Here is an 18,286-nt window from a genome sequence, read left to right as displayed (position 1 = left end):
TGGCTTTTAAAATATTAGGTGCAATTAGAGCCTGGCAATGGAGCCTGGGACACTGCTGGGTTTTCATTGAGGTCCTAAACTCAGATACTCTCATGCTTCATCCAGAAGATTTGTGGGGGAGAACATAGAGCAAAAGGCTGTGTTTAGAGTATAAGCTTGGTAGCAAAATGTGAGCGAAGTGTCTCGTTTGCTTTGAGGGTGAAAAAAATAATAGAGATTGGTTTTGTCAAGAAAAATGCTACAATGTAAGACACTGTACAATGTAAAACAAAGCACAGACTGGGAAAGTGTGCAACAGGAGATTCTGGGGCGGGGGTGTAATTTATTGTCATATTTCCTAAGCCACCCAGAGAAAGGCTGAGTGAGCTCTCACAAGCGCCACAGCACCAGGCACGCTGGCTCTCAGTCAGCAGCTGCACCTGTCCAGAGTGGTCAGCCATGAAGGCAGCGTGTCTTAGAGCAGAAAGTTCCACACAAGGGGCAGAGGTGCCCCAGGAAAACACCAGGAGCATAACACCCACCCTTGGAGACTTAGAGAAATTTTTCTCTGCCTTAGCCAACTTTATTTCCCCCTCTCCCTCAGAACACCGTGTGTGCAGTAAAGAATGGGTTTTTTTTTCTTATCCCAAATATAATTGGCTGTATATAACAGCATGAATAATTTCTGACTCTGGGTAAAATATAATGACACAAAAATCAGATAAAATAAAGCAATGAGTGACTAGGTATCTAAGAAATGCTGTGGAAAATACAGTATTAGAGTTCAGAAACATAACCCAGTTTGATTTCCACCCAGTTGACTGCTGCCTAGGGACACAAACCATAGCTTATGAAAACCTCGTTTAATTCATCTTCAAGGGCATGGCAAGAACCATGGTGTCAGCTCTGGCCTATGATCCAGAGTATAAGGTGCTGACGGTCTCATCAACCAAGACTGTCCCCGGGTTTGTCTGTTCCTGACTCCGCCTTAACAGCAGCCCCGAGCCTTGTGCTGAGGATGCAAGGGCACGCAGAGTTACGGTGAGAACTCCTTTTCCTGCTTATGCCCCTTCCAAGGAGGAAACTGAGTCTAAACCCAGTAGTTCTGGTGGTAATGTCCATAGTTGGGTCTGCCTCTCTGAGTCTGCGACATTGGAATTACCACGATGTCACCCTTCCACTGTGTCTTGAACTGAGACGTCTGTGGTTAGGCCAGGTCCTCAAGGCCATAGAGTATGCAGACAGGCGTAACCTGAGGTGAGGAATAGACATATCATGTGTTGGACATGTGACCTTAAAGACTGATCAACGACTGCCAGGGACAGCCATTCTGGGTCAAGCTCTCTGGGACAAGCCAGGTAGCTTCACACTCAAGCTTCCTGCTTCCCCTTAGAGCTTCCCCAAGCTGCTGCCGCCCCCAAAATCCACCAACACACTCTAATGATCCCTTTGAAGCATCCCTCCCTCCATGCCGCAACCTCAAATCATTTTCGGACATGCCAAGTAGCTTTCATTCAACCCCCAAACAGGAAAATATAAGGAGGCAGAAGTCATAAACCGTCCACAGTGGAATTCACCTTGACTTTCCCAAAGGCAGACGATTTGTGTTCAAAAATGGCGCCTATATCTAATCTTGACAGTCTCCTCCCAGCCTCGGCTGTGGGTAAGACACCTGCACTAAATCCTGGGTGCAGCCACCGACTCTCAAATGCCAGGCACACATCACTTCCTCGCAGCCAGCTTAAGGGAACGTCCAGGCAGGGCCGTAATGGGTTTATTTCCTTCTCTCTGAAGGATTTACAGAAGGCAGCAAAGGAGAATGAAATTATCTTGCCTGCCCAAAGGCACTTTAAAAGTTCAAGCCTGCTCAACCTGCCTATTCTTTGAGAGCATTTAATTGCTGAGGATAATTGGAGACATTGTGCTCTGCAGTCGAGAATCAGGAGAGGGGGACCCACAAAATCAAAGGCCCCCAGAATCCCCATCAGAACTACCCAAGGGCTCAGAGTACTCATCATTCCACATTCTGAGGAGCCCCTCGGTTTCATGTATGCACTGTAGGTTCAGATTCTTCCAACTGGAGAGCTGCTTCCTAAATAACTCCGAAGCCTAAATCTTCCAAACCCCACTTTCTCTCAAGGTTCCACAGTCTTAGATCAAAGGCAAAAACATAACCCAACCATGGGGAAACTGACACTGCTGCAATAGTATCTGAAGAAACCCAGGAGCCATAGGCCTGGTGACTCTGGCTGCACTGCATTTACTCCGGGCTACACTGGCCATGGACTGACGTTTAGCAGTACAGACACTGATCACATCTTTACTTTTGGGTGATGATGCCAAGACTCAGGCTCTGTTCACCCAAGCAGTGCCTCCTGGCGGGCGTACTCTCATCCTCCTCACTCAGGTCCCAGGTCTGCCTGTCCCTGGATACCCAGAACACATGGCTTTCCTCTGTTCCCGCACTAACATCTTTAGGGACTCTGTGGTCCTCTGACCTCTGACATCACCTCTGAGCTTGAAAGAGGGCATCCTGAGTACAGAACATAGCAGCTCATCTGTTTGAAGTCATGTGGTGTGGGAAATGTCTGCTATATATAGAATGTCAGTCTTTCAAAGTGGATGTGATAGGTGCCACTTATGGGTGGCTTAGAACATTTAAACACTCCGCCACATAATCTGCAAACTTGAAATCCAAAGCCAAGGAATAGAGTGATGTGCCACTTAAAGGCTCCAAGAATGGCTATATATACATATACTCCCTATGGCTCCTGGCACCCTGGGCTTATAGCTATAGCCTTCCAGTCTCCATTGTATCTACATGGCCTTCCCCCCCATCTGCCTTCACGGTCTTCCTTCCACAGGCATGTGCCAGTAAAGTCTTCTGTCCTCATATGTGCACTAATATGGCCTCCTGCCCACACTTGTTCATGGTCTTCCTTTCACACATGTGTGGCCACACCCTTTGTGGTCTTGCCTTCACATGCATGTCAACCATACCATCTTCTCCTGCATGTGCCCACATGTGCTTTCTTCAAATAGACAGTCCAATTATTCACTAGAGCGCAGCCTTGTGGCCTCATCTACCCGCACTAAGTCTTCTAGGACCCTGTATCCAAATTGAGACATATTGTGAGGTACATGGGGGGTGGGGGGGAGACAGAATTCAAACCCATAATGTGGTAAAACCTAACAGGGAGTTCCAGTGAGGAATCCTAGTGTTATTAACGTCATTTATTGGCAAGCCATGGAGTTCTCTAGGCTTTGTTTTGCCTCAAGATAATTAAGTCCAGGGTTTCTTCAAAAGGTAGTCCGGACTCCCCTGGCTACCAGGAGTCTTTGTACCATAACAGCACTATCAAGTCAACCTCGGGTCCTGCTCAAACTATGGCACCAGCCAAGGACAATACATGCAATAAACTTCAAACCCCTATCCAGATCTAACCAATGGACAGGACATTCTCCACAGTTGAGTCGAGAGTGGGGACTGACTTTCACACGAACTCTGGTGCCCCATATTTGACCACGTCGCCTAGATGGGGAGACCTGGTGGCACTCAGAGGAAGGATAGCAGGCTACCAAGAAGAGACTTGATACCCTACGAGCATATACAGGGGGAGGAAATCCCCCTCAGGAACAGTCATAGGGGAGGGGAGTAAGGGGAAAATGGGAGGGAGGGAAGAATGAAAGGATACAAGGGATGGGATAACAACTGAGATGTAATATGAATAAATTAGTAAAATGTATATATTAATAAAAAAGAAATAGAAAAAAACCTCCTTGTAGTCTCGTCCCAGTCTCCTCGTTTTCCAATGCTTTCCCTCCACAGCACCATTGGGAGGGTAATTCACTCATTCATACACATCACTGAGCACCTGGAATGGAGCAGAGCCCAGGCCTGACACCCTTCTCCCCTGTGCACCTGCATGGTTTTGCACCTGTCCCTTTCCCCCTATTGGAGCCTTTCCACTCTCCAATTGCTGGTTTGAGTTCATATTTAGCTTCAAGCTACCCCACCCATGCTGAACCCTCACATTGAACAGAAAACCCCATGAGTGGGTATCTGGTGTGTTCTGGGGGCTCAGCAGCCTCTTATTTTGGGTGGGTCCTGAGTAGATCCAGAGAAAGAAAGGTAGTACTGTCAACCGTCAGAGGCTAGGACATGATCCTTGGTAGGACACCACAAGGTCTTACTGTCAGGTCTAACATCTCGGCTTTCGTGCTAGAACCAGGGCGTTCCTGACAGTCTACACACCCCTAAACCCTCCACTCCTCAGCTACATAACCACAGGGTACTTGAGTTCCCTAGCTGTCCCGCAATGGAGATAAAGGGCTCCTTGCCTCCTCCCTCCCTCCATTCCTCTGGCCAGCTTCATCCTACTGAACTCTTACTATTTGGATTTGGTAGCCTAGCTCCGAACAGAGCCGTGGGACTCAGAAAAAAAAAACACTCAACAGGAATCTGTTCCCTTTATGAACAGTGCACGTGTGATGGTTTAAACCACTCTGGCCCAAGTTAGATGTCCCTAGTCAAAAAAGGATGTCAAAAGAAGTGAAGCTGATCAACTTCATAAAGGGCCGGGGCCTTCCGCTGGACCCTTTCCAAGAACCTAACCCCTGGCATGTACTATGAGTTCGCTTTCCCAAGCCACTCAGATGCCTTGCTAAGCTTCAGAATCTACATCCTGAGGACAGACGATAACCTAACACTGAGTTCCTCTGAGGCTGCTGTCCCCTGTCCTCCCTCACCCTAGGGCCTAGTCTTTGAACAATTAGCACCTCTGTGTTCACTCTGTTTCTCAGCAGAGAGATGTCCACTTCCTATTCCTAAAGAAGCTGTGTGCTCACTCTGAAGTGTAGTGGGAGTGGCCAGGTGAGGGACCGTCACCGTGCATTTTAAGTCTGTGGGCCTGATGTATCTGCACTCTTGATCTACCTGAGAGATGATGGAGACGCGCACCCACTAATTCTCGGAAACTCTGGTATTTCTCTTCTGTTTCCTCTTCCTGGAAATCCCATTATTTAGGCACAGGGATGAGCAGGTCTAATCACCGCCCCCACTCTGATTCTCTGCTTTTAGGTTATACTTTTGTAAAATTCTCTCTGCTTTGTATTCCAACCCTCCAGTGAACTCCCCAGGTCTGGCCACCCACTGCTATTTCTCTGAGATTTTTCCTTCCCGTAAGTGTTACTTTCATTTATCAGCTTCATCTTGGCTCTGGGCGCAGCGCTGGCTCTTCCCTCCCTGAGGACAGGAATATTGATGGCTCCCATACTTTTGGCATCGTCTAGCAGTGACATCATGGCTGTGAAAGCTGATGCTCCACGGTCATCTACCTTGCTTAATACCAAGGCCTATGTGTTGTCATCAGATACCCGGCATTGTGAAAATGGGGCTTAAGCCAACATCATACATTCCCAGCCTGGAGTGAGGGAGAGATGGGAGCCAGGTGTCTGTGTGGCCTGGATACTCTCAAGTCCACAAGGGAGGGCAACAACTGTCATCAAAGGCCACCAGATCTCTGAGTTTCAGAGTTACCCTCAAAGGTGAAAGGATGTAGTCCCAGGGCCTTTGGGAGGTCAGTGTACATGGTATTTTTGTCCTGTCCTTTATCCTCTTAAAACATTAATAGACATCATTTCCAAGTGCACTCTTAGGACGTACCATTCCCTCCCACCTCATCCCTCTCTCAGACTTGACGTCCTTCCTTTGTGGGCAGCAGGATGCTGGACTCCCTGGGCCATTCCTGACAGTCTGAGGTTTTATGGTTTGTACAAGAGATAAGCATCTGGCATTTAAAAACTCAAGGTGACATCACACACAGTAACATGCTCCTTCGAGGACACAGAGACACAGACACACCTTTCAAGGTGTCAAGAGCATCATTAAGTATTCGGTTAGCATTTCCAACCAATGGGACTGTGAAGAAATGGCCTTAGGTTTCTTCTAGAAAGCATGGTACCCCATGTCTCTCATGAGAGGAGGCTCAAAAGCATCCAGTTTCCACAGTATCTGGAGATGCTGATCTCCATGTCTGCCTTCCTCTCACAGTACTGACAGTAAGGAGTAAGAACCCATCCGCAGACCAGTCATCAACAGGACAGGTCAGATGCTCACCTTGGGATGTCCCTGCGCATCTCCACGTGCCTCCTTCTTGAGCAGCATAAGATGGGCAAAGACCCTTGGCTCTGTCATTGTACGTGGTCATTTCTGCACTGGAACCATTTACAGAATGGCAGCCTCTGCACTGGGTGGGGTTACTGGGGGTGATCTGCCTGAAAGCTGCCCAGCTTCTTCAATTACAGGGACACCAACTGATGTGAGGCTTTGCCTCGGTGCCCAGGTTGGGGAGAGAACACACCTTCAAAGCAGACTGACTAAGGGATCTGAGGGCTGGAACAAACAATGTCAGTGAGAGGTGAGGTGCCTCTGCTGCACTAGGCATTTGCTTCCTATTCCGTGCTTGTCATGCAGGGTGTCGTGGGGAACAAAGCGCCACAGCCTAGAACACAGAGTAGGACCTGACAGTAGACAAACTGTCATCAGTGTCATCTGCGAGAGCGGGTCCACTTTGGGGATTAATGGCTTTATCCTCAGGAGTGAATGCAATCTACCACGAAGACCTCAACCCTGGGCCTATACCAGTGTCACCTACACACGAGGATCACTCACACAGCATCCTGATCCCAAAGGGGGCCGCAAGCTGCATTACACACTCCGTGGTGTTGCTGCAGCAATGATCCAGGAACCAGTGTGAAAACCACGGAGGCAACATCTGTCCAGCAACTCCTCACTCATCAACTGTCCCATTAGAGTTCATGCAATAGAAACATCATGTCCAGCTGTCAGAGGGGCTGACAGGACAGACAGCAGCAGAACAGCCCGTGCACAGAGGAATCAATCTCGATGTGTTTCTACAACATGAAGAACAGATGGAGGGCTACTCGGATCAACTGGAAATATGGACCCAGAATATTTCTGGAGCAGACTGCAGTGAGGATCCTTAGCTTAGGGTTCCATGATATCCCAAAGGGCAGGAGTGATGTGGACAACTGGAAATCTATATCCAGGCGAATGTTGCCCATCAGCTCCCTCACCAGCTCTGGTACCAACCCTCTGCACACGGACCATCTACTGCTGCCTCCTCAAGCCTAGATTGGTAAGTCATGCTAATTTGGTCCTGTCAGGTTCTAATCACTACTGGTTCTTATGCAGGCATGCTATAAACAAACATAGTCATAAGAATAGTCAGGAAACTAACAGGAGGGGCCACCATGCACAGGACTGGGCATAGAACCCACAGATGCAAATACACATGGCCATCCTAGAACTCAAGGATGCAAGTAACCATGAATATCACCAGGCTGCACACCCAGCAGAGCCACCCCCCACCAGAGCCAGCATTCCCAAGATGAGCACAGATGGACACCACCTGCCCCGTCTCTCCCTGAGCACGAGCAAGAAACAGGAAATGCTCTTTCATATCATTTTAAGCAGAACATCTTCTACAAACACAAGTTTTCCAGATAAGCCAACTCATTGCTGACATTAGTCAACAAGCCACACTTACTAACAGGTGACTAACCCTATCCCCTAACCCCTAAGCATTAAGCCCTAACCCTAACCCCTAACCTCTAAGCCCTAACCCCTAACTCTAACCCCTAAACCCTAACCCAAACCCAAATCCTAAACCCTAACCCTAACCCTAACCCAAACTCTAAATCTTAAGCCCTAACCCCTAGCCCCTAACTATAACCCAAACCCTAACCCAAACCCCTAGCCCTAGTCCTCCATAGCTTCACAATTAGTGGGAACATTCAAGGGTCACCAGATATTACAAGAAAGTTTCCACTATGAGAAAGACCAAAATGACAACAAACAAAAAAATTTTTCTCTGTTATAAATTAGACATTTAAAAGCAATTACTATCAACATTTGAGAATGCTAGAGATGGCATGAATAACAGTTTGTTGTTGTTGCTGCTGCTGCTGCTGCTGCTATTGTTTTTGTTTTGAGACAAGGCTCACTATGTAGCCCATGATAACCTTGACTCATGACTCTCCTTCCCCAAATTCCCAGATGCTGAGACTAGCACACTAACAAGGCCCACGCCAAGCAACACCAGATAGTGATGTCTGACTAGAAAGTCAAATGTTTCACTCACAGAAGCAAAACCCAAAGGACAAGAGAGAGCCTTTGGAAGTCAGGGTCAACCACCCCTCTAAAACATAAAATGCTACCAAAAAAAAATAATTCATTCATTATCTCAGAATGAAGAGAGGAAAACCAAGAATGACTGACATAGAGAAAAGGCCAGAAACATAGTTTCTATCTTGCAACAGGAGAGCCTATGTGAGGTACCCATGAAGGCAATGGCGGATGTGCCAAGCAAGCTGGCCTGAATCCACTCAGGACATAGAACACCCAAAACACCTAGCCACGACTCAGTGACTAACCCAGCACACCTCACTGAAAGGAGTAGGATGGAGGCTCCAAACAACCACAGCAGAGAACACCAGAAGCTGAGGACCAAAGGAACAGGGGAGCAGTGCTGCGGAAAGTAAGACAAAAACTCTCCCCCATACAGGCTATCCATGAAGGATGACAGCATCAGACACAGGGAGTGGAAGCCAGGGCTTCCTAAAACGAACCTGTCTCTGCTGTCAGAAGGCTGTATGCTGCACCGCTGCACAGGGAAAACAGAAAAAGAAAGCCTGGGATGAGGGACTAGGCCATACTCAGAGAAGAGTGGCGGGAAAGTCACACAGAACAAGGGCAGCCTAGAAGAGAAGAGGAAGCAGCAGCGTCCAGCTAGTCAGAATCCTCCAGTCATGTGACGATGGCCAGCAAGGACCAGTAACCGCATCCCATCTGGGTCTCAGCAGAGAAGCCAGAAACCTGGCTGGGCCCTGGTGAGTCAAAAAGCCAGGGCTCTCGCAGGGAGGGACAGGAGTCCTCATCTCTGATTGATGTCACACTCCTGTCCCCTGATGGACTGGTAGTGCACTCCTCTGGGCGTGGCTCACACAAATCCCTGGCTTGAGAGACTTTGGACCTGCACATTATGCAGAGCCTTTAGGCACCGAGCATCCTGCCTCACTTACAACCTAAAGCCTAGATCACTGTCCCATGGAGAAGGCCACTCTGCCTTTAAAAGTCAGATGTGGGACACTCTGGCTATGCAGAAGCTACACAGTAAAAACTTCCAGAGTCACCCTGCTTATTTTCTTTTTTCTTTTTTTTTTTTCTGCTTTTTTTTAAATGTGCATTGGTGTTTTGCCTGCAAGTAAGTATGTCTGTGTGAGGATGTCAGATCTTGGAGTTATAGACAGTTGTGAGCTGCTGTGTGGGTGCTGGGAATTGAACCCTGATCCTCTGGAAGAGCAGTCATTGCTTTAAACCTGCACTGTCTCTCCAGCCCCCTGCTTACTTTCATTGCCTAAGAATTATTATCCCAATTACCGACAGAAAAGAATCAAAAACTCCATAGACATTTCCCTTCTTGTGAGAGACCATTAAACTAATTTTACAGATTTTCCTGCACTTAACAGTAGCAGAAGTCACCATGTAATGATCCCAGACTGCTGTTACGTGGCCTTTTCTGAGCTTCAGGAACCACAGGAAGATGATGTCAAGAACCGAGTGAGAGGCTTGTTTTGCCACAAACAGCTGTGAAGTAATAATTCAGACTGTAAGAGAAGTCCAAATTCTGCTCCTTAAGTTCACTAGAAAGGGCGAGGCCACCAAAAGCACTGGCCTCAAGTCAGGTCACTCCCTGGCCAGTCTCTCCAGGTTGCATTCAACCCTGAGTGAGAGACTGAAGGCCACAAGATGCAAATACCATGTGGCTTCAGATACCCCTTGACTCTCGCAGGAGCCGTGGTGAATAGTTTTAGAAACTTTTTTAAATGCTGAATTTCCACCATGTAAAATGAGTAGTCTGGTGGCTTTTCAAGGTGACAGAGGGAAGGCAGTTGGTTAGGTAGCAGTGGTGGGCACCACCCCTCACACTCCTGAGCAGTTCTTACCGGAACCCAATGGGCACGTGCCACATTGCCAGCATGTTCAACTGGGACCAGTTACACCAATGTTCCCAAGCACCGTCAAGACTTCACAGGGTGCCTCCCCTCCCCTGCACTGACACCCTTCCTCCAAGTCTCCAGGTGTGGCTGCCCGTGACAGTTGTAACTCCCCTATCTCCACAGCTATCCCTAAAGCACCACAGTGGGGCTCTGTGTCTGTTAACCCCACCGAAGACACTTGGCTTCACGCTTTCTGCCTTGCTTCTTCTCCTGTCTGACTTCAGAAGTATGTGCCCAGTCAGTCGCCCACTTGTTTTCAGCACTTAGATATCCTTGGACGCCTTAAAATGAACCTGCTCCGTGTAATAGGCCCCAAATCACATGCCTTACTATGCTGCTCCATCCAGCCTCCATATCAGGTCCCTGCTAGTCTCCTCTCCATGCCAGCCCTCAGCCGACAGAGCCCAGCATCAAATCCTCAGAACCAAATGAGCAAACTGCACCCACCACTGCTACCCAGCCAACTTCCTTTCTTCCCCCACCTTGAAGAGCCCCCATGGTCCCAGAAACCTTTTCTTCAGAGAGCTACCCAGTAAGCCTCCCATGATGAGATATGACTGTCCACTGGCCGTGACTTAGAATCACCAGAGAGGAGAGCTTCAACTAAGAGTCTTATAGATCAGGTTAGCCCATGGACAGAGTGGGATGGGGGTGCTTATCCTGGTAGTTAATTGAGAGGAGAGATCCACACACCCACACTGAATGCGGGCAGTACTGTTTCACTGAGCTGGGCCCTGAGCTGTGAAAGAGTGAAGAAAAGCCAGTTGAGCAGAAGCACCAAGCAAGCGCGGACCCACGATTTATTCTCCACTCTGATGATGTGTGTGAGCCAATAACTTCCTGCCTTGACCTCCCATCGAACAAAAACCATAACCTGGAAGTGTTAGCCGAATAACTGTTTTCTCTCAAAAGTTGCCTTTAGTTTATCGTCACGACCAAAGCAAAACTAGAACAATCTCCCTGTGCAGAAGCAATGTTACGCTACACTTTATATGCGATACTTTTTCCCCGAAGTCCTCTAACGATTCTCCGGAGCACTTAGTTCTTAAACGGCAGAAAGGCCAGACCTGATGTGATCACAGCTGTCAATCACAGCTACGCACAAGCTCGGCTGTACCAGTCTTTCACTGCTCCTTGCACATGCCACATGTATGACCTGGGGTTCTTCACACATGACATTCTTTGTCTGGGAAGACTCTCCGTGACATCTCAGCTCAATTTGCACACAGCACACTCCAGAAACTTCCCCACGTATTAACTCTGTGACTCTGTCTCTAACCTGCTTCTGCATCCTCCCCCACAGGGTGCCTGGGACACATCTTGTTTTCTCTGTTCTCCTATGACTTACACAAATGGGAGCTCTGTGAGGGCGGGGCCTTGTCTGGGAACTGAACCATCTCTCCGGCCCCTTCACTTATTTTTTAGGTTAAGTGCTGCTCACTGAACCTGGAGCTCACCAACTGGCTAGACCGGCTGGCCAATAAGCTCCTGGGATCTGTTTCTGTTTCTCTTTCCTTAGCACCAGGGGAGCAAACTCACACCACAGTTCCTGACTGTTCCGAGTACTGGGGATCCAAACTCTGACCTAGACATCACGACACTCCCTTGTTGTGGTGCTGGGCCCAGTACAAACTGGGCAAAAGCTCTTCCACAGAGCCACATCCTAGCCCAGGACTCTAACATGGGAAGGTTCTCACGACACTGCAGCAACAGGCAGTATACCAGTCTGGGGCCTGATAGCCACAGAGATCTGTGCCCATGTTCACTGCAGGAGGGGCTGAGCCACAGTGTCCTCACATAGGGCCATAGGAGAGTGGAGGGGATCAAAGAAGTCTCAACCGGCATGGTACACACAACGCTCCTGTACAAGGACATGATGTTCTGAGTCATGAGGAAGAAGAGCAAGCCCTGCAGGCTGCAGAGGAAGAAAACAGGGAGCCCGGGAGGGCACCCACAGCTACTGAAGCAAACATGCTGTGGGGAGATTTGTGCTTCAGACGCTGACTCTTTAATGAGGAGATGCCTAGCCTCCACAGTGGATGCCTGCATCTCCCTTGGCTTGTCAGTTACTATGGGAACCCCACACTCTAGGACATCCGGGTAGCACATCATCACAGCCTTTGTTCTTGTTAGGGTTTCTATTGAGTCAATGAAACACTATGACCAAAGCATGACCTTTGGGGAAGAAAAGGGTTTATGTGACTTACATTTCTATACTGAAGTTTATCATCAAAGGAAGTCAAGCTAGAAACTCACCCAGGGCAGGAACCTGGAGGCAGGAGCTGATGCAGGGGCCATGGAGAGCTGCTGCTTACTGGCTTGCTCCCCATGGCTTGCTCAGCCTGCTTTCTTACAGAACCCAGAACCACCAGCCCGGCCCCCAGCGTGTCTTGGAGTCTGAGAGAACAGGGAAGAGTCTGTGCTCTACAAATACTACTCAAAAGAACAGACCAACAGTGTGCCCCCCATCTGGCAGATTGGGCTCCTAGAAGCTTGCCCTAGGGCAGTCTGTGCTAAAGAGACTCAAGGTAGCAGGAGGGCAGACGCATGTCCCCTTAGAGCACACGGCCTTCCCTGTGTCCTCCCCTTCACTGGCACTTCCTACTTCTCTGCTGTAGAGAAAGCAGACCGAGTCTGCTCCATCTATTTAATTAAATCTAATTAAATTTATTGGCAGTAAGAAAACCTGGTGCGCAAAGAATAAATGCCCGGGATAAATCACAAGCCGTGTGCTGAGTGAATCGGTCATCTTGGCACGAGAGTCTCCAGGCTGCTGCTTACTGCTGGTCTCCTGTCTCTTGGGCTGGGGGTGGGGTGGGGGGCAAGAAATGGAAGCCTAGAGTGGGGAATCTAAGAAACATAACTGCACTCACAGAGAAGTGATGACGTCACCATGCTATCTGAGTCCACATGCTCAGTTATACTGCTTGGTGGGCCTCAGATATAGCGGGATATACGTGGCTGTGCCCCTGCCATCCAAGGATGTTGTGAAAGGCAAATGCGGAGGAGCTTGACCAACCAAGGGTACTTCACCATTCTGCAGTCTGGAGGAGCTGGGCAGCAAATATCTAACCAAGCACGAGCCCGAGGAATACTGCAGCCCCACGAGTGCCCAGCCTCTGTGATCTGTGCTGGGAGCTGTGACAGGGAGGGTGTGTTCCCTCTTCTTTAAAGAAGCTAGCTGGGTTTTGAGGGGCATGTTCACAGTGCCTGTGTGTAACTCCTCCACTTCGTATATGCAGGGCACCTGTGTGTAATCTACCTTTATCTTTAACTTCATAAATCCGGAGCACGTGTGTGTGTGTGTGTGTGTGTGTGTGTGTGTGTGTGTGTGTGTGTGTGTGTATGTGTGTGTGTGTGTGTGTTCTAAGCATTTATGTGTTGTTTTATCTTCTGTAAGTTCAGGAGATCTTCTGCCATTATCCCTGGCATGCCTTCTTTGCTGCCTGCTCTTAGGTTGCTGCTAGCTCCTCTGTGCATATTCTTCACTTAGGGAACACATTACAACCTATTTACTCCACATTTTCTTGTTAATTGAAAATCCCAGATCATTCTATTTTACTGATAAAGACTCAGAAGCCACATGTTGTGGTGAAAAAAACTTGCTAGCTCAGAGAGGCAGAGAAAGCAAACTGGCAGCCCAGGAGAAAAAGGCCAAAAAACTCAACGCCAACGCCTTGCTAGCTCAAAGGAGCTAAGGAGCTCAAGAGTTAAGAGCCAAGCTAAAGTCCCAAGCTAAAGAAGTGCCAAAGACAAACTACCCCTTCTACTTCCACACTCTGTCTTAAATACCCCTCAGCTCAAAGTCCCTCCTACTGCCAGCCAGTTTCTTGCTCCCTCTTGACCTAGGGTTAACTTTATTAAATCCTGTGTACAGGATTAAAGGTGTGCGTAAGGCTGGCTGAAGCAAACTTTTAATGACCTGTTTACGATAAACAGAAAGTTCTTGGATTAAAGGTGTGTTAGGGCTCAACCACAAGAAACAGGGATTTACAGTTCAATCTCAGGGATCACAGTGGGATCAAAGACAGAATTTTACAATTCACAACCTCAGGGATCACAATGGGATCAAAGATCCTGTAACATTTTCTCAAGGAAGATACAGGAAAAGAGATCTATGAGAGAAGTCAAAGAAAAGGAGGCAGTCATGAAAGCTGCAAGAGAAGATGACTTGCTCCTCTCACGGGAAACCCAATCAGGTTAATGTCTGACTCCTCAGAAGAACAACACAGCAAGAAAGTGAGAGGACATGTTCAAAGTGCCTAGGGCAACAAAAGTAAAACTGCCAAGGCAGTAGTGGCACACCTCTTTAATGCCAGCACTTGGGAAGTAGAGGCAGGCAGATCTTTGTGAGTTCGAGGCCAGCCTGGTCTACAAAGTGAGTCCAGGACAGCCAAGGCTACCCAGGGAAACAAGTTTTAAATAAATAAATAAATAAATAAATAAATAAATAAATCTACCAACTTAGAACCCCATACCCAGAAAATCTTTCCTTCAAAACTGAAGGCAAAATAAAGCAATTCCTGAGAAAGCAAACACTGGACTCATGTTAAGCTGATATACCATCCAAGATATTCTAAAGGAAATTCTTCACACAGAAGCAAATGAACTCTGTAGGTAATTCAAGTCCATGTGGACAGAGAAGAAAATCAATAGTTAAGAACATGGAGAATAGGTGTATTTGTGCCTCTTCTCATCTCTTAATGAATATAAAATAAAATTGTATAAAATAATGTGTGGAAAATATTGGTAATCCTGTAACACATAGAAATTAATGTGTGACACTTTGCCAATGTCAGCACAAAGGGCATGCATGTAAGGGATGCTACTTTACTGAGAAAATGAAAACAGAAAAATCTAACAAGGTGTCACTGGGTTTACAACATAAAGATATGTAAATAGGTATAAAAATACTACAAAAGGTAAAAACACAGAGACATGTAGGAGTAATGTTTCTAAATATGACTAAAATTAAGCTAGCATAAGCCTAAAGCCATTGCTAACAAGTTAACATATATATAGTGAATCCTGGCTAAATACACACACACACACACACACAAACACACACAAAACACTCAAAAATAATTACCTATAATATAATGCTATATTTTAAAATATTTACTTAGTCCAAATATAAGCCACAGGGAAAACAAAAGAGTGAAAAAAGATATGAACACATAGTAAGCATTAAAGGAAGGTTAAATACATCTCTGCTGACAGGCACACTAAATGTGAATGGATTAATAATCAAGCCAAATGGAAGAGACTGCCAGACTAGATTTGAAAAAAGATTACAAAGATACAACTCTATAGTGTCCAGAAAAGACATGCTTTAGCTAAGATTAAAGTAAAAGAAAAAGAAAAAAAAAAAAACACTGTAACACGAGAATAGATAAACCCAAGAAAAGGGGACAGCTATTCTGACAACAGATAGATAAGCTTTGAAACAAGAAGTGCTACTACTAATAAAGAGGTTATTTCAGTCAACCCAGAAGAGATATATGACAATTATAAATATACTTATGTTCCTCCCATCACAAAGATCACAGGTCACAGGGCTCCAACTTATACACCAAGCAGAACAGGAAAACCATGCCACAGAGGTGGGCTGTTGACACAGAAGGTCACAGTGAACATGAAGATGGGCACTCAGCCAAAGAGTGAGAATCTCTCTTAGAAGACAAGCGATTTCAAGTTGACCGTAGCGATGGCTTCACACATATCTGTGAACATACGGAGGGCTGTGGTCTGTGCTTTTACTGTTTTTGTATATGTGCATTTTATTTTAACCTCCTTCGATGAAAATGAGTTTAATCATATTTAAAATGTTAGTGTAACATTTCTTCTAGCTTTGAAATTAATCAAAAAAATAGGCTTCCTTATATTACTCAAAATAAAACTTATATATTATATAAGCTGTTTTCTAAACTCTTAGGGCTTAATAAGAAAAAATATACTCGATACATACATAAAAGATTTTAAATTTTTTTAAGCCACAATGACAGTGACATAAACTTGAAAAGGAACAATTTGAGATATAACTTACAATTGGACATTAAATAAGATAAAATCACCCAGAAAGAACAGACACATGAGATGTCAAACAGTAAAATCCAACTTTACTGTTTTCAAAATAAACAGACTCAGACAGAGTTGAAGCATTCTCATGAAGACCCTAGAGTTCAGGGCAACGTTGTCAAACAAGGGAAAGAAATTCAATAACTGGTAGATAGTATAAGCCAAACTCAGTCATTAATCTAGACGTGCTGAAATGGCTAAGGCAATAACTGTAGAATATGTACAAAGATGAGCAGCTGATACACGGAGCACAGAGAGGTGGGAAGCACCGCTTGGCTCCCGGGCCATGACACTGTTACTTGTAACAGCCAAGGACAAATCATTCCCCGAGCCAGGAAGGAAGAGCCACATGAAGGACATGTGGACACGTGATGAAGCCACGTCACTTCCACACAAAACGTCTTCCCGACTGGATCCAACACAGCACCGCCGGGTTCCCAGCATAATATTTTGACTCTGAACTGTATCTTGATGAATAGACCATGGAGACAAGTGAGAAGAGGTAGATTAGTATGGAAGATTACTCTGTGAATTTAAACTAATTCTTAAGAGAATATGGCACTGCTATAGAAATGGGAGACAAAAAAAAATCCAGAAATAAGTAAAAACGAGGATGGAAATGGACTCTCTGGCAAGGTCCCCTTCTCACGGTCTGGACAGATGACAGTCTAACTAACTAACTCTAACTCAGGTGTGACTTTCAGGAGCGACATTTAAAGATGAGACAGGGGGTCCCTGTGGTTTGCCCAGAGATGTGACTGTCCCTGTTTTATGAAGAAGGGATAGGGGATCCGTGCTATAGGTGCTGGCATGGACGCCTATGTTGTCACACAGGACAATGATGCTGGAGGCATGATCCGTCTTTAGCTATCCAAGCATGTTGTTGGTATCTAGCAATGTAGGGGGAATCAACAGGGTCGTGTAGACACCCCCATTCACTCTGAGAATCGTGGGGGAAAAGTGCTATGCTTGGATACCCAACATGTCTGCTACTGTCACAGAACTGCAGGGATAACCGCAGGGTGACTTACTGACAACCGTGAAACTGTTCTCAGATACTGCAGTCTTCTCAGTGGGATACAGACCCCGGATGCAGGACTTCCCACAGCCTGTGCCCTTCCCTACCCAGCCTGCACCACTCACACTCCATAGCACCACGGAGAGGCACATGGAGATCCACATCAGAGTTCATAAGTCAGCAGTGGTGCTGGGATGCAGAGATGATTCCAGAACTTTTACACCAAGAAGCACAGGCCAAAAAGTAGATGATGCCAGGGGCAGGGCGATAACAACACCAAGGGCAAAAGTGTGAGGCTTCTATGGAGACTATGGACAACCAGGGCTGAGGTGACACGGAGTCAAGAGCAGAGCATATGGGAGGTCCATAGCCAACTTTTAGACCCAGGTGCCAAGAAACAGTTCCATCAATACAAGGAGGTGGCTGATGGCATCAGAGAGAGATGGCAGGTGCAGTAAGTGGGAGGCACTTCAGGGGTCCCTGTGGAAATGCTGGCATTGGAGTAGGTGTTGGGTTGGAAGTGGATGCCCATCATCTATAGAGGCATGATGTTTCAGACTGAGAAGGTGCCAACAGCCAGGGAACTCAACCCAGAAACAACATGTGACAACACAGAGAGTGACAGGGTCAAAAGCCAGGGAGCCAGTGTCCGGAGACACAGGTCTGGGTATTCTGAAACTGCCAGAGATAGAGATGTTCTGGAAATATCCACATTTTGGAGAACAGAGACAAAACAAGAGCCACACAATTGGGCAACGTAATGCTAAAGAAGGACAAGGGATGGTGTTAAGAAATAGTTGTGCGGACTTGATACCCTATGAGCATATACAGGGGGAGGAAGTCCCCCTCAGGCACAGTCATAGGGGAGGGGAGTAAGGGGAAAATGGGAGGGAGGGAAGAATGGGAGGATACAAGGGATGGGATAACCATTGAGATGTAACAAGAATAAATTAATTAAAATAAAGAGTCAATAAAAAAAAGAAAAGAAAAGAAAAAGAAATAGTTGTGCGAACACGAAACGGCCTGCTGTTTAACCAGAGCCAAAGAACAACCAGAAGCCCGAAACTAGCATGCAGCCATTTTTAAATTCGTTATGACACCTTTTTCAGGTCACACTAGGCCTTCTGC

The 18,286-nt window shown here is 46.7% G+C and overlaps 1 protein-coding gene across 4 annotated transcripts in view; it reads right to left on the bottom strand.

Annotated features, from left to right (window-relative positions):
- DLGAP2 (DLG associated protein 2) overlaps nucleotides 1-18,286 on the bottom strand; it is a 704,261-nt gene that overhangs the window by 557,329 nt on the left and 128,646 nt on the right. The window lies entirely within an intron of this gene.

Source organism: Acomys minous (assembly GCF_964271855.1).
Source record: "Acomys minous genome assembly, chromosome: 15".
Taxonomy (NCBI): Eukaryota; Metazoa; Chordata; class Mammalia; order Rodentia; family Muridae; genus Acomys; species Acomys minous.
The sequence above is the reverse complement of the archived record's forward strand: the minus strand, read 5'-3'. Positions and strand labels throughout refer to the sequence as shown.